The sequence below is a fragment of the Chelonoidis abingdonii genome, chromosome 3 (genome assembly GCF_003597395.2).
Source record: "Chelonoidis abingdonii isolate Lonesome George chromosome 3, CheloAbing_2.0, whole genome shotgun sequence".
Lineage (NCBI taxonomy): Eukaryota > Metazoa > Chordata > Testudines > Testudinidae > Chelonoidis > Chelonoidis abingdonii.
The window spans coordinates 88,020,581-88,035,137 of NC_133771.1; the positions used below are offsets into that span (position 1 = coordinate 88,020,581).

The 14,557-nt window shown below is 42.6% G+C and overlaps 1 protein-coding gene across 2 annotated transcripts in view; it reads right to left on the reverse strand.

The window, feature by feature from the left end:
• SLC22A16 (solute carrier family 22 member 16) overlaps positions 1–14,557 on the reverse strand; it is a 52,384-nt gene that overhangs the window by 22,310 nt on the left and 15,517 nt on the right. The window lies entirely within an intron of this gene.

The window sequence follows — 14,557 nt, forward strand, 5'->3', positions numbered from 1 at the left end:
CAGATATAATAAAACATTTTTTAACAGAGCAAGTTGCCATCGGAACAGTCTTTCAAGAAAGGTCATTGAAGTGCCATCACTGGACATGTTCAGAAAGAAATTACTTAACACCTTCAAAGGAATAGTTAGGGCAGAGATGAGTTATTGCTGGGATGATCTGGGAACATGGGTGTAACAGTGCATCCCTGTCTCCACCCTTTTTTCAAGACTATGATAAATTTTGTACAAAGTAGGCCTTCTACAGTATCATCTGAAAACTTATGATGTCCTGATATTTACTGTCCTGGTAAACTGTGTGTGGCAATATTTTACGTAAAGTTACTACAGTATGATGTTACTAAGGTCCATATCTGGGGAAGCAGCCACAAACCGTTTCCTCAGAGACAAAAGGCAAACTGACACCAAAGCCAGGTGTCAACAAAATCAAATGAGCTATTACCTGTTTAAGTGGCCAGTCTTTGGCAAGAAAAAGGTGTGAGTGAGAAATTTACATTTTGGCAAAGAAACAGATAGAGGTTCCCATCCCCACATACTTTCTGTCTCCTGAACCCCAGCTGGAGATGATTCTCAAAGAAGAGGAAAAAGGTATAAGAATGGGGAACGGATGCCCCAAGATATCTCTCCCTTCATCTCTATGCACAGCACTTGAAGGAAAAAGGAAGCATCATTGGACTGGGGAGAGATCCCGGCAGAAAGGAATTCAGCCAGTAAGAACATGCTAGAACAGTGGTCTCCAACCTTTTTATGCCCCAAATCACTTTTTGAATCTAAGGGCAATCCAGGATCTATTTCATCCCTTCCTCGAGGCCCCACCCCTTCCCCAAAGCTACACCCATGCCATCTCCCCCCATTTCCATCGCTCACTCACCCCCACTCTCACTTACTTTCACAGGGCTAGGGCAGGGGTTTGGGGATCGGGAGGGGGTGCGGGCTCCAGGCTGGGGCTGAGGGGTTCTCAGTGTGGGAGGGGGCCTGGTCTGAGCCTGGGGCAGGGGGTTAGAGTGCAAGAGGGGGTGAGGAGTGTAAGCTCTAGGAGGAAGTCTATGTGCAGGAAGGGGCTCTGGGCTGGGGCAGAGTGTTGGGGTGCAGGAGGGGGTACAGGATGCTGGCTCTGGGAGGAGGCTCAGGGTGAAGTTTGGGGTGCAGGAGGGGTTATGGAATGCTGGCTCTGGGAGGGGATCAGGGCTGAGGCAGGGGTTGGGGTGCAGGAAGGGGTACAGGGTGCTGGCTCTGGGAGGGGGCTCAAGGTCGGGCTTGGGGTGTGGCCTCCTGCTAGGAAGCACTTACCTCCAGCGGCTCCCAGTAGGTGGTATAGCGAGGCTAAGGCAGGCTCCCTGCCTTCCCTGGCCCCACACTGCTCCTGGAAGGAGCCAACACACCACTGCAGCTCCTGGGGGAGTCTGGGGGCATGTGGCACTGCACTGCCCCTGCAGCACTCCCAGCCAGTGGGAGCTGTGGGGGCGGTGTTTGCAGGCAGGAGCAGCGCGTGGAGGGAGACTCCTGCCCCGCCCCCCAGCCATGAGGCTGCACTGGCCACTTCCAGGAGCGGTGTGGGGTTGGGGTGGGCAGGGAGTCTGCCTTAGTGATAGCCATGCTGCGCTGCCAGAGATTGCGAATGACAGGGAGATCCTCTAGGATCGACCAGTCGATTGCAATCAACCTTGGTGACCACTGTGCTAGAACATGTAGTGAGAGAGACTTTTGCTTTGAATTCACTTAGCTTGTTAAGTTAGGTATTACTTGTAATCACTTAAAATCTATCTTTCTGTAGTTAATAAACTTGTTTTATCTAAACTGGTGTGCTTGGATTGAAGTGTTTGGGAAACTCCTTTTGATATAACAGAATTTATGCATATTGTAAGAACCTAAGAATGGACATACTGGGGTATGTCCAAAGGTTCATCTAGCCCAGTATCTGTCTTCTGAAAGTGGCCAATGCCAGAAGGAATGCCTTGGGTCAAACTTTCTACAGTAGACTTTTTTGGGTCCATCCACCACTTTAATGACAACAGATGGAATGTGAACCAACATACCCAGATCATGTTTGCATGGCTGATGTAAAGACTTCAACCACCCTTTTTGCATGCAGCACAGGTGAGATCTGGCATGCCGAGTCATGAAGATGCGAGATGCCTATGGCTCTAAAGTCTGAGAACTGTTCTTACTGATGTTCAGGGGTGAACCTGGAGATGGATCTATAAGTTGAGTATGATTTGGAATCTTTCTGGAGGTAGATAAACTACCAGTGCTGCATAGTCCAGAATACCCCCAGTGAATTCTATTTTCTGTTGTGGGATCTATATTGGTATGTCCATGTTTACTTTAAGACCTAATTGGGTAAACGGAAGTAGAATTTGCTGTATGAAGTCTGCTACTTGTTCACAGACTTCCTACGATTCAGTCTGGCATGGCCGAATACAAAGCCAGGGGGTTCAGGAGAGTTTGCATTCAGCATGGCTAAGCCATGCTACCGCTGCCCATCTTACCATGACTATGCTACCATTTAAAGTAATAGCTCTCATTGAGTCAGCACGAGTATGTGTATACGAGACAAGCTGAGAATCACACTCCATATTTCCTAGATGTAGCCTAAATATCCAATTATCTGTTTAATCAAATCTGAAAGTCCACCCACAATGGACACTGCTGCCAAAAGAATCTGTCTTGAATGTATTGGGTACACAGGCACCAACAATGGAATATATATGTGGACAAGCACTTGAAGAAGAATTTGATCTTTAACATCTAACTCAAGGTAGAAATAAGTTTTCAGATAGCCAGGATGTATAAGTAGTCCAAATCATGATTCTATGATTCGATTATCATAATGCTCTGCATCTAGGTTACTGTTTTTAAATGTTTGCATGACTCATTTTTCATGAACTTTGCAGACTCTCCAGAAAAAGGCTGAGTCCTAGGCATAGGTAAAAGTCAGTGCTGTGTCTGCCATGATTTGTGAATGATTGACTTAATTCTATAATTCTGCCACTCTCTTCCTAAGGTACAATGTTAATTTCACATAAGAGAGTTTGTTGTTCACAATCATAGAATCATCATAATGGAGGACTGGAAGGGACCTCAACAGGTCATTGAATCCAGTCCCTTGCACTGAGGTGGCAGGATTAAGCATTATCTAGACCATCTCTAGAAGGTGTTTGTCTAACCTGCTCTTAAAAACCTCCCTAGGTAATTTGTTCAAGTGCTTAACTACCCTTATAGTTAGGAAATGTCTAACCTATATCTCCCTTGCTACAATTTAAGTCCATTACTTCTTGTCCTGTCCTCAACAATTTATCACCCTCTTCTCTATAGCAACCTTTTATGTACTTAAAGAAAGTGATCTCAGTCTCCTCTTCTCTAGACTAAACAAGCCCAAGTTTTTCAATCTTTCCTCTCAAGTCATGTTTTCTAGACCTCTAATCATTTTCGTTGCTCTCCTCTGGACTTTCTTCAATTTGTCCACATCTTTCTCAAAGTGTGATGCCCAGAACTGGACACAGTACTCCAGTTGAGGCTCTATAAGTGATGAGTGGAATAATTACTTCTTGTATCTTGCTTACAACACTCCTGCTAATATAACCCAGAATGAAGTTTTTTGCAACAGTATTACATTGTTGAGTCATATTTAGATTGTGATCCAAACTATTACCCCCAAATCCTTTTCTTCATTATTTCTTCCTGTACAATCATTTCCCATTTTGCATTTGCGCAGTTGATTATTCCTTCCTAAATGTAGTACTTTTGCATTTGCCCTTATTGAATTTCATCCTATTTAATTCAGACCATTTCTCCAGTATGTCAAGATCATTTTGAATCCTATCTTCCAAAGCGCTTGCAACTCCTCCCAGCTTGGTATTGTCCCCAAACTTTATAAGTGTACTCTCTGTGTATACTCTAATATGTATTACAAATTGAAAATGACATTACCGTAGCATTAAAAATATGATTTTCACAAACCAAAGCAAGGCTACTCTAGCCAAAGTCTGCCATAACTTATCTTCCTGGATATTACATTGACCTCAGAACAAATGGCATTTTTTGGCTAAGTGATTTATATACAAAAGACAAGATAGATTAATTAGTGAAACACACACACATTATATTAGGCATACTCACTGTTTCAATGATTAACTTTCAAAAAATAAAAAATTAAATTTGAAATACTAGCCACAGATGAACTTAACCATGAATTTCCAAAACATTTTTTTTAAACTATAACTTTTTTTTGTCCTGGAATATAACAGTATACTACTTACACAGAGAGAGAGAGACTCATAGTAATTGCTATGAAAATGAGATGTGTCAGAAAAAACAACTTTAACCCAGTTCTTGTTTTAAATCTAGATGTCTAACCTTATTGCAGGAATTTTGCATATATTTTTATTTATGTTTATTAATAACCTTCAGTTTTAAAATGTACATTAACTACAATTAAGGAGGGAAAAAGCAGAAAGTAATTAACTTCAATTGCATATACTGATCCATACTTTTAGCCACGTTGGATCCTTTCATGAGATGTTTGCATATTATTATTTTCTACCTCAATGATTTGCAATGGGGGACAATTATTTGGGAAGTAGGTTCTGTCAGTCTTATTGTGTCAAATGTAAAAGGCTGGGTCAGACTACTTACGTTATATTCCAAAATGTAGATTTTTAATGAATGCCCAAAGTGAAATGAGTATAAATGCTTGCTCAAGATGCTGTATGAAAATATCCTTGGTCTACCTTTTCTATAAATCTTTCTGTTAAATTTTTCTCAAAACATCCTCCTTCCATTTAGAGTAAAAGGGACTTTTGGTTTACTGTAACCTTTTTAGAGTCTCTCATGTACCTGTGTTTTATGTCTACATTTGCAACAAAAGCTACTCTCAATCTTGTAGTTTCAGTATCTGGAAAGAAAATTAACATATTAGATGTCAAGGTAAGGAGCCAGAGCCTCAGCTGCTATAACTCTGTGTACTTCCACTGAAGTCAAGGGAGCTACAGCAATCTATGACTTAGGGCTGGTCTACACTAGGGGAGGGGATCGATCTAAGATACGCAACTTCAGCTACGTGAATAACATAGCTGAAGTCGAAGTATCTTAGATCGAGTTACCTACCATCCTCACGGCACGGGATTGATGTCTGCGGCTCCCCCTGTCGACTCCGCTACCGCCGTTTGCGTTGGTGGAGTTCCGGAGTCGACAGGAGTGTGTTCGGGGATCGATATATCACGTCTAGATGAGATGCGATATATCGATCCCTGAGAAATCGATTGCTACCCGTCGATACGGCCGGTAGTGAAGACGTACCCTTAGACAAAACGTAGTGTCAGATACTGATATATGATAAGATAATATGGCATATTTTGTGAAAGTTTAAAAAAATAGCTTAATTCTGAAAAAAAAATGCTGCTTACCACTAAGAGGCTATAAATAATTTTTTTAAAAAAATCTCTGCAGCTCCATTGTTGTAGCCATGTTGGTCCCAGGATATTACAGAGACAAAGTGGGTTAGAGGCAATATCTTTTATTGGGCCAACTTCTGTTGGTGAGAGAGACAAGTTTTAAAGCTATACAACTCTGCTGCAAGTTCTGTGTCTCTTTCACCAACAGAAGCTGGTGCAATAAAAGATATTACCTCACGCTCCTTATCTCTACAGCTCCATGGCAGAGACCTGCAAGGCTGCCCAGTAATTTGAAAGAGGCTCATACTACTCCACAAGTTTTATGAGAACTAAAATTACTGTTCCTGCTTGTCTTTCGAATCATTCCACTAGTAAATTGATCATTTTTAGAAAACATGGTGCAGTGAACATTTGACTGGGTAGCTTCAAAGAGAGAAAGAGTAAAATCAGTCTTAACTATTCTTGTAATAACCTCTTTCCAGTGACTGTTGTTAACCCCCCTTTTTAAGGAAGTGAAAAATGTACAACATTCTTCCAACTATAAACCAAAAAACTGTAAATACTAAACTTTATTTTTTTGGTGATAAAAAGAGTTTGAATAAGGCCTGGTCTACACTACGCGTTTAAATCGATTTAAAGAGCGTTAAATCGATTTAACGCTGTACCCGTCCACACTACAACGCCCTTTATGTCGATATAAAGGGCTCTTTAAATCGATTTCTGTACTCCACCAGCGACGAGAGGAGTAGCACTAAATCGATATAACATATCGATACGGTTAGTGGACGGAAATGCGACGTTATTGGCCTCTGGCGGTATCCACAGTGCACAACTGACTGCTCTGGACAGCAATCTGAACTCTGATGCAGCGGGCAGGTAAACAGGAAAAGCCCGCGAACTTTTGAATTACATTTCCTGTTTCCCAGCGTGGATCTGATCAGCACGGGGTCGAGTGCAGTCTCAAATCCAAAAAGAGCTCCAGATGGGACCGTACGGGAGATACTGGATCTAATCGCTTTAGGGAGACAAAATCTGTTGTATCAGAGCTCCGTTACAGAACACGAAATGCCAAAGGTTCGAAAAAAAATCTCCAGGCTACACAGCGCTGCGTGACAAGCGTAACGGGGACCAGAGACATGGACGCTCATGGGAGGGGGGAGGGGTCGTTGAGGACTCCAGTATTCCCACAGTCGCCCTCTGAAAGGCATTGGGCTGAGCCGACCAATGTCTTGGGTTCAAACACGTGTCTGCGGGCGTGGTTCAGGTGTCAGCAACAGCTCCTCAGTTCCCCCCCCATTGTGAAAGAAAGGGAAAGAAATCATTTTCTTGACTTCTTTCAGTGTCACCTTATGTGTACTGACTGCTGCTGGTAGACGCGATACTACAGCAGTGAAGAGCACTATCCGCGTCTCTCCCCTCCCGTAGTAGATGGTGCAGTAGGACAGGTAACCGTCCTCATGAACCCCATGCTGATAATTGCTCAATACATGGAGTGGAAGTTCCTGGTACTGCCAGTAGATAGGACAGAACGGCTAATAAACATCTTATCATGAGCAACTGGGGCTGCAGCCCCTCCTTTCCTGTGTAAAGACAAGATTCTGTACTGCCTGGACTGTCATAGCCCGGGAGGCTGCCTCCCCTCATTTTATCTCACTAACAAGTCTCTGTTTCTTATTCCTTGCATTCTTTATAACTTCATGACACAAATGGGGGGGAGAACACTGCCACGGTAGCCCAGGAAGTTGGGGAGGAGGGCAACGGGTGGGTGGTGCAGGGCCCCCCTGTGAATCTGACAGGAGCAGCTGTGCTCTGATACACGGTCCTCTAATACACTTGCCCCTTATCTAGGCAGGACTGACTCTATTTTAGAAACCATAAGGGAGGATTGACTCATTCCCAAGTGAGTCAATCCCAATTTGCTTTTGGCGTTGCGCCCGCCGATTTCAGCCAGGGGCACCTCATGATAGCAGCGGATCAGTACAGAGGGAAGAGATAACAGTCATCTCATTGCCAGTTGTTCTCCGGCAGTAACGGTACAGAACGACAGTAAACCACTCTGCTATCATTGCAAAAGCAAGTGAATGCTGCTGTGTAGCGCTGGAGTATCGCCTCTCTCTCCGTAGCATCCAGTACACATACGGTGCCAGAAAAAAAGAAAGCTGAACGGGCTCCATGGTTGCCGTGCTATGGCGTCTGCCAGGGCAATCCAGGGAAAAACGGCACGAAAGGATTGTCAGCGGATGTTTTCCCGCAGGAAGGAATGACTGACGACATTTACCCAGAACCCCCCGCGACAATTAAGATTCAACCCTGAATTCCAAGGGGCGGGGGAGACTGTGGGAACTATGGGATAGCTACGGAAGTGCTACCCACGATGCAACGCTTCAGAAATCAACGTTAGCCTCAGAGCATGGATGCACAACGCCGAATTACTGTGCCTAGTGTGGCTGCATGAAATCGAAATTATAATATCAGTTTTATAAAACCGATTTTAGCAAATTCAATTTTATCCCGTAGTGTAGACGTGGCCTGAGAGACTTAGCAGCAGTATATTGGTTATGCTACAGAAATGTAGATTTGGGAGTACCCTCAAGCCTACAATAGACACTACTTTGTTTGACACTGAGTGTCATAAATGGCAGACTTCCTTCCCTCCTCAGACTTTAAAACAGTTTTCAACTGTGCTACATGTCAAGGTGAACCTGGTTCACTCCATCAGTGGAACGATCATTTTCAGTGCTGGTTTGCAGCGGGAGAGTGCTGCTTTGTTTGACAACCTTTAAACGAGCTAGCTCCTCCAGCACAGATGTAGCCTGACTCTTAAAACCAGTGGTGATCAGGAAAGTCCTAGAAATGACATTCTGGGGCCCAGTGAGAGAAAAGACAGTGACAATCTGTGCACAGAATTACATTAATCTAAGAGCAGAGCACTTATTTAGGTGTTTTGTTTTGTTTTTTAACAGTTTATTAACTCCATTCTCTAGGTGACGAAGAAGAGTTGTGATCCAAATTCTGTCCATTGATGCTCATATACAGCTTCCATTGAGGTCAATATGAGCCCTACATGCTCATCCCACACTAAAATTTGGTCATTAGTCCACAGCCATCATGAAGGGAAACACCTCAGTTCTGCACTCAGAACACTAATGTGCATCTTGGATAACTCAGTTTAAGTCAATTGTGTGTCACACCAGTGTAAAACCCGAGAACAGAATTAAACCCACAGAATTTATAAGCACTGTCAAGCTATCTGGAGAAGCTCAAGAGCGTGAGTGCCAAACTCAGGGCAGACTGTCAAGAAGCAGGGCACAAATCACAAACTGGTTCTGAGTTCTATACTTAGATTTCACCAACCAAGTAACAAGTGTGAACTCCTTTAACACTATAGCAGCTTAACCATGGAATCACACAGAGTCCGCTTAGGTATTCCAATCTATCTTGCCACCCAGGCAAACTTGCCTTTGGGGTAGTCCCTTGCACCAAAAATCACAACAATATTCAGGTTACTCCCAGTCACAAAGGACCAGTCACTTACCCAAGGTCAACTGCACCTTAGACCTCACACCAGAGGCACTTGTAGCCAATGCTATAATAAACAAGCTAAAGATTTATTAACTACGAGAAAAGAAATGAGAGTTAGCTTACTGTCACAAAGTACTTAATCTAATTTGTTTAATATTTCTTAGAAAAGCAGAGTGCATTTGCCATCTAATGCCATGCACCCAGAAGAACTCAATGGAATGGTGGAGAATTCACTTTCAGTGAAAAAGCATGAAACTTACTTCATTAATGCAACTATATCCATAGTGATTTTTTTTATTTTTACCCATCTTCAATCTTTCTACTGCCAACCCGTTAAAATACTGTTAGAAGCTTATACTACTCTAAAAAGAACACACAGTATAGATTTTAAAACTGGCCCCTCATGCTCTTGAATGACAAGAACTGACCGATCCTGTTTCTATTGTAAAGGTAAGGCCGCTGACACGCCATTTTCCCTCTTAATATTACTAATGCCAGTAGTTGTGAGCAATTCTGGAGTCTTAAATTCCACCTAATGGGGGGCATCCTGCTCTGCAGGGTGAATTCCATTGAAAAATATTGAATTCCTATAAAAATAATTCTGTCCCTTTCTACAGGAAAGGTGAAATTTTAAGCCAATGGGACCATACACATTTGTACTTAAACCAATAAATTAATGTTTTACATAAACATTTGCTTAATACTAGGAATAATTAACATTCGATTTTTAAAATATATTTAATCGAGAAATATCCTGGCACAAACAAAACATCCCTGTTCCAGAACCACTGACTACTTATTTTCTACCTGAGCAAGCCCAGAATTAGTCAGAGCTAATCAGAAATCCTTAAAAGGGCCCTGTATACAAGTCTATATTAATGAAGATCTTTTTTTTGTATTGCCAAAGTGAAGTGCTAGGTGTCTAACCTTACATCATGTTCTTATTTCTACTGCACCAATAGCAGTCTGTCCTACTGACTAGCGTGCTCTGTCTAAAGGTGATTTAAGATACACGATGTCCCAGTGAAATGTAACACCAGAGATGTTAATGCTGGGTACACGTCCTTGGCTGAAAATCATGTATGTGTTGATGAAGTGGGTTGCAGATAAACTTAATTAAAAAAAAAACAACGTATCAAGACTGGGTGAAGAGTCAGCTACTGATGCTGTCCTCATAGCTCATGAAACAACCTCGTATAAGTTTTGTGATAATAAGAAGCAAGCAAGCAGTCAGCCTCTGATCATTAACTGGCTAACAGAATTCATTAAGAACATCTGAAGTTCTCACTCACAATCGATCAACCATATTTTGTGTGACAGATATAGCAATTTCCTGCAGTACCTTTAGGAGATGGTACTGTATAAAGTTTATGTATCATTGTGGGCCAAGATCTCCAGGAATTAAGAACAATGAAGCGTGATTAGGCAAATTTATTCAGGTTATAACCCCTCCAGAGAGGATCACAAATACTAGTTCAAACTGGATTCTCCAGGGATCAACAGACAAAAAAAGGACTTCTGGAAAAACAACCTGACTTTAAACTGTTTCAGGGTCTTCCTTCTGATCCAGAAAACAGACAGGACATTCTGTCCAAGGTGGATCTCAATCCTTAAAAGTTTTGCAGGACTGATCCTTTACCAGAGCCCTTTCTGCAGTTAAGGGGTTGGGGTGATCACTGGTAAGCTTATTAGCATGTATGTAGGTTCTTTTATTGTTTTTAAAATGTTTTCCCTGTAATATTTTCACTTTAAGAATAAACATGCTTGTTTGGAAAGAGGTGAGTGGAAACTTGTAACTGTGGGCAATTATACAGTTTATAGTCTCTTAGGAGAAAGCAAAGCAGGCTTGCTTAGGCAGTCTGACCTGCTAGGGAACTCACAGCACAGACAGGGAATTGTGAATCCTGGAAAAACCCAGTCAGGAGGGAGAAAGACGCAGGTCTCCACCCAAGAGAATGGATAGCTGAGGAACCGGGAGCCTAGAGTGGATGCCTTTGCTAGACCACAAACTGGAAATACAGGTGCAGTTGCCCTGAACTGTGACACTATGTTGTCAATGTCCTATGCAGCACCTGACCCCAAGTCAGCTTCCAGTCCTCACAATGGACTGGCCAGTCTTTGAAACAGAAAAGCAGATTAGCTCTTATAAGGCCTCAACTGGAGAACTGTGTACAGTTCTTGGTGCCACATTTCAGGAAAGATGTGGACAAGTTTGAGAAAGTCCAGAGGAGAGCAACAAAAATTATTAAAGGTCTAGAAAACATGACCTAGGAGCAAAGATTGAAAACCTGGGTTTGTTTAGTTTGGAGAAGAGAAGACTGAGGCTATGCCTATCAGGGGGAGGGATAGCTCAGTGGTTTGAGCCTCGGCCTTCTAAACTCAGGGTTGTGAGCTCAATCCTTGAGGGGGCCATTTAGGGATTGTCCTGCTTTGAGCAGGGGGTTGGACTAGATGATCTCTTGAGGTCCCTTCCAACCCTAATTTTTCATCAGTAAAATTTGTCAGTCAGGGGTATGAAAAACCCCCACACCCCAACCAACAAAAGTTTTACCGTCAAAAAGCACTAGTGTGGACAGTGCTTTTTTGGCAGGATATGCTCTCCCACCAACAAAGCTGCCACCCCTCACTGAGGGGTTTTTATTTTGTTGGCAGAAGAGCTCTCTCCTGTAGACAAGTAGTGGCTACATTGCCTACCTTACAGATGCACTGCTGTGCCACTGTAACATGAGCAGTGTAGACAAAGCCTTAAAGTGGTCATGATAACAGTTTTCAAGTTCAGAAAAGGTTGTTACAAGGAGGAGGGTGAAAAATTGTTCTCCTTAACCTCTGAGGCAAGGACAAGAAGCAATGGGCTTAAATTGCAGCAAGCGAGGTTTAGGTTGGACATTATGAAAAACTTCCTGTCAGGGTAGTTAAGCACTGAAACAAATTGTCTAGTGAGGTTGTAGAATCTCCATCTTTGGAGGTTTTTAAGAACAGGTTAGACAAACTCCTGTCAGGGATGGTCTAGTTATTATTTAGTCCTGCCTTGAGTGCAGGGGACTGAGCTAGAAGACCTACTGAGGCCGCTTCTAGTCCTACACTTCTATGATTCACTGGTCAATGAGCTTTGCATGAGTGAGGATTTCAGTATTTGGCCATGCCAAGGCCCCTGGGATTCTGCTGGATGGCCTGCATTAAGAGATGGCAGCATTCAAGACTCTTGGTGGCTGACCGAAAGATAATGACTGCACAGCTCCATAGGTTAAGCTGACACAGCAACAGGCACAATGGATTTCTTCCTTCAAACACCTCCCCTTATTTGAACATCCTACATATTTATTATCAATGCTAGTTTGTACATTCTTCAGCAGATTCATGTCAAGTATCTAGATGCTACAGAGAAAGATGAAAGTGCACTTGAGGTCACTGATTGGCATCTCATAGAAGTTACACAGTAACCCTGTTTTGTTACGGGACAATGTTTCCTTTAACAAAGTTAATGGACAACCTTGCCTTTAATTATGTTATACATTTTCCAGTTTGTGCATTCACTGCATGAAGCAATCTTTACCCTATACACATATATCAGCTGACTTTTATAATTTATGGCACAGTTTTTTGTACTAGGCCACCCAAATTATGCAGACTGAGAATCACCACTCAGCAGATCAGGGTAACAAATCTTTACTAAGGAAAAACACTAAAGCAAGCAACGATCAGTTACTTATACATGAGAAGCTCACTGGAACACCACCACATACACTCAGCCTAATAAACGGAAGCTAAAGCTGACTGGTCCTGGAAGTGTGATGAGGCATACCTCCATCCCAATCAGGAGAAGACTAATGAACTCCTCTGGGCTCAGTCTCTACCAAATAAACATACCTGCAGAGCCTGCTCCAGCTGGATGAAGAAAGGTGAAAAAGGAGATAGGGTCACAGAAAGAGGCAGCATCCAGGAGGAAAGCTGCTGGGCCTTGGAAGGAGCTGACTCTTCTTACAGAGTAACTCAGAGGGAAAGCTGACAAGCCTCTGCCACCCACAAAGGCTTACCAAAACCCCAAAAGACCTTTGTAAGGGGGACAGCATCTGAAGCTGCCTGAGTGTGACCCCAAAGAAAGGCTCTACCTTTCATGACTATTTATAACTTTTGTTTTCTTTTCTTATGAGTATGTATTGGTTTCCTGTTTTCCTATCAATTTCCCACTCCGTCAGTACAAGTTTTGTGCTAACTTAAACAGCTTTTTCAGCCCTGTAATTGCTTGTATCTTCAGTTGTCCTCACAAACATGATTAATCTATGTCTCTCCTACACATACACAACACTAACCATGATTACTTTGCAATTTCTTAAACATGTGCAACACTGCTTATGCCGAGCTCTGACATATGATCAGAATAGACTCAGGCCTGAATATGCCTTCACTCCCAATGCTGTCCCACAACATCTGCAACACGATAATCTAACTGATAAGCATTTTTATGTCTGTCAGCTGTTCCATTACAGAGCCTTAGTAGCACACAAGACATTAACTGACTTCTCTGCCCATGTTCCTTGGTAAGGCACATGAACAGATTGATAGGTTTTATTAAGGTAGCTTTGTAGTGAAGTCTTATCAATATGTCATATATAAACACACATTGTTAATAAGCATATTTAAAAGCATCCTAAATATGTTTTCTCTCTCTCTCATTATGTATAACAGGGATAGGCAACCTATGGCATGTGTGCCGAAGGGGGCACATGAGCTGAGTTTCAGTGGCACTCACACTGCCCGGGTCCTGGCCACTGGTCCCATGAGCTCTGCATTTTAATTTAATTTTAAATTAAGCTTCTTAAACATTTTAAAAACCTTATTTACTTTACATACAACAATAGCTTAGTTATACATTATAGACATAGAAAGAGACCTTCTAAAAACGTTTAAATATATTACTGGCACGCAAAACCTTACATCAGAGTGAATAAATGAAGACTCGGCACACCACTTCTGAAAGATTGCCAAACCCTGATGTATAATGACTGAACTTCACCTTTTATTTCTTTGTAACTTGGCTTGGCAAGAATTAATTTTTTTTTGTAGTTTTGACAGGGAGCAATTTTTATTTTTAAGTATTATTTTTCTATTTGTATCTATTTTAATTTTCTCAGTTGTCCAAAATCATGGGTTTTAAGCATTTTTCCCCTAATTTTATCTATTTCAGTGTTCACAGTTGTGGGAAAATAAGGGGGGGTGGGCTTACGGTTAGGGCAGTGCTGAGAGTGAGACTACAGGGGGCTCCCAGTGTGGTCAAAGGGCCCGAGACACCTGGGTGCAAGGTGTGGGGTAGACTGTAGTGCTGGCCAATGGTGCTTATACCCCCAGCCAGGGCTGCAATGAGGAGGACCAGCCACTGGCCACACCACTGCTGAATGGCTCATGCCCAGAGACAGCCCTTTGACCCCTGGCCAGTGGGTGAATGAGGGCAATGACAGCAGGGCTTCAGAGGGCTCCCTGTGCGACGAGTGACACTGGATCCCTGGGGGACACTATATGTGGAGGAGGCTGCACTTATTGACTGTTATCAGTGGATTTGTTTTTGTCTATTTCTGTGTGTCAGGTCAAAGCGACATTTACAGATGTCTAATGATTTAACTCAAATCCTGCCAAGCCTATTTATAACA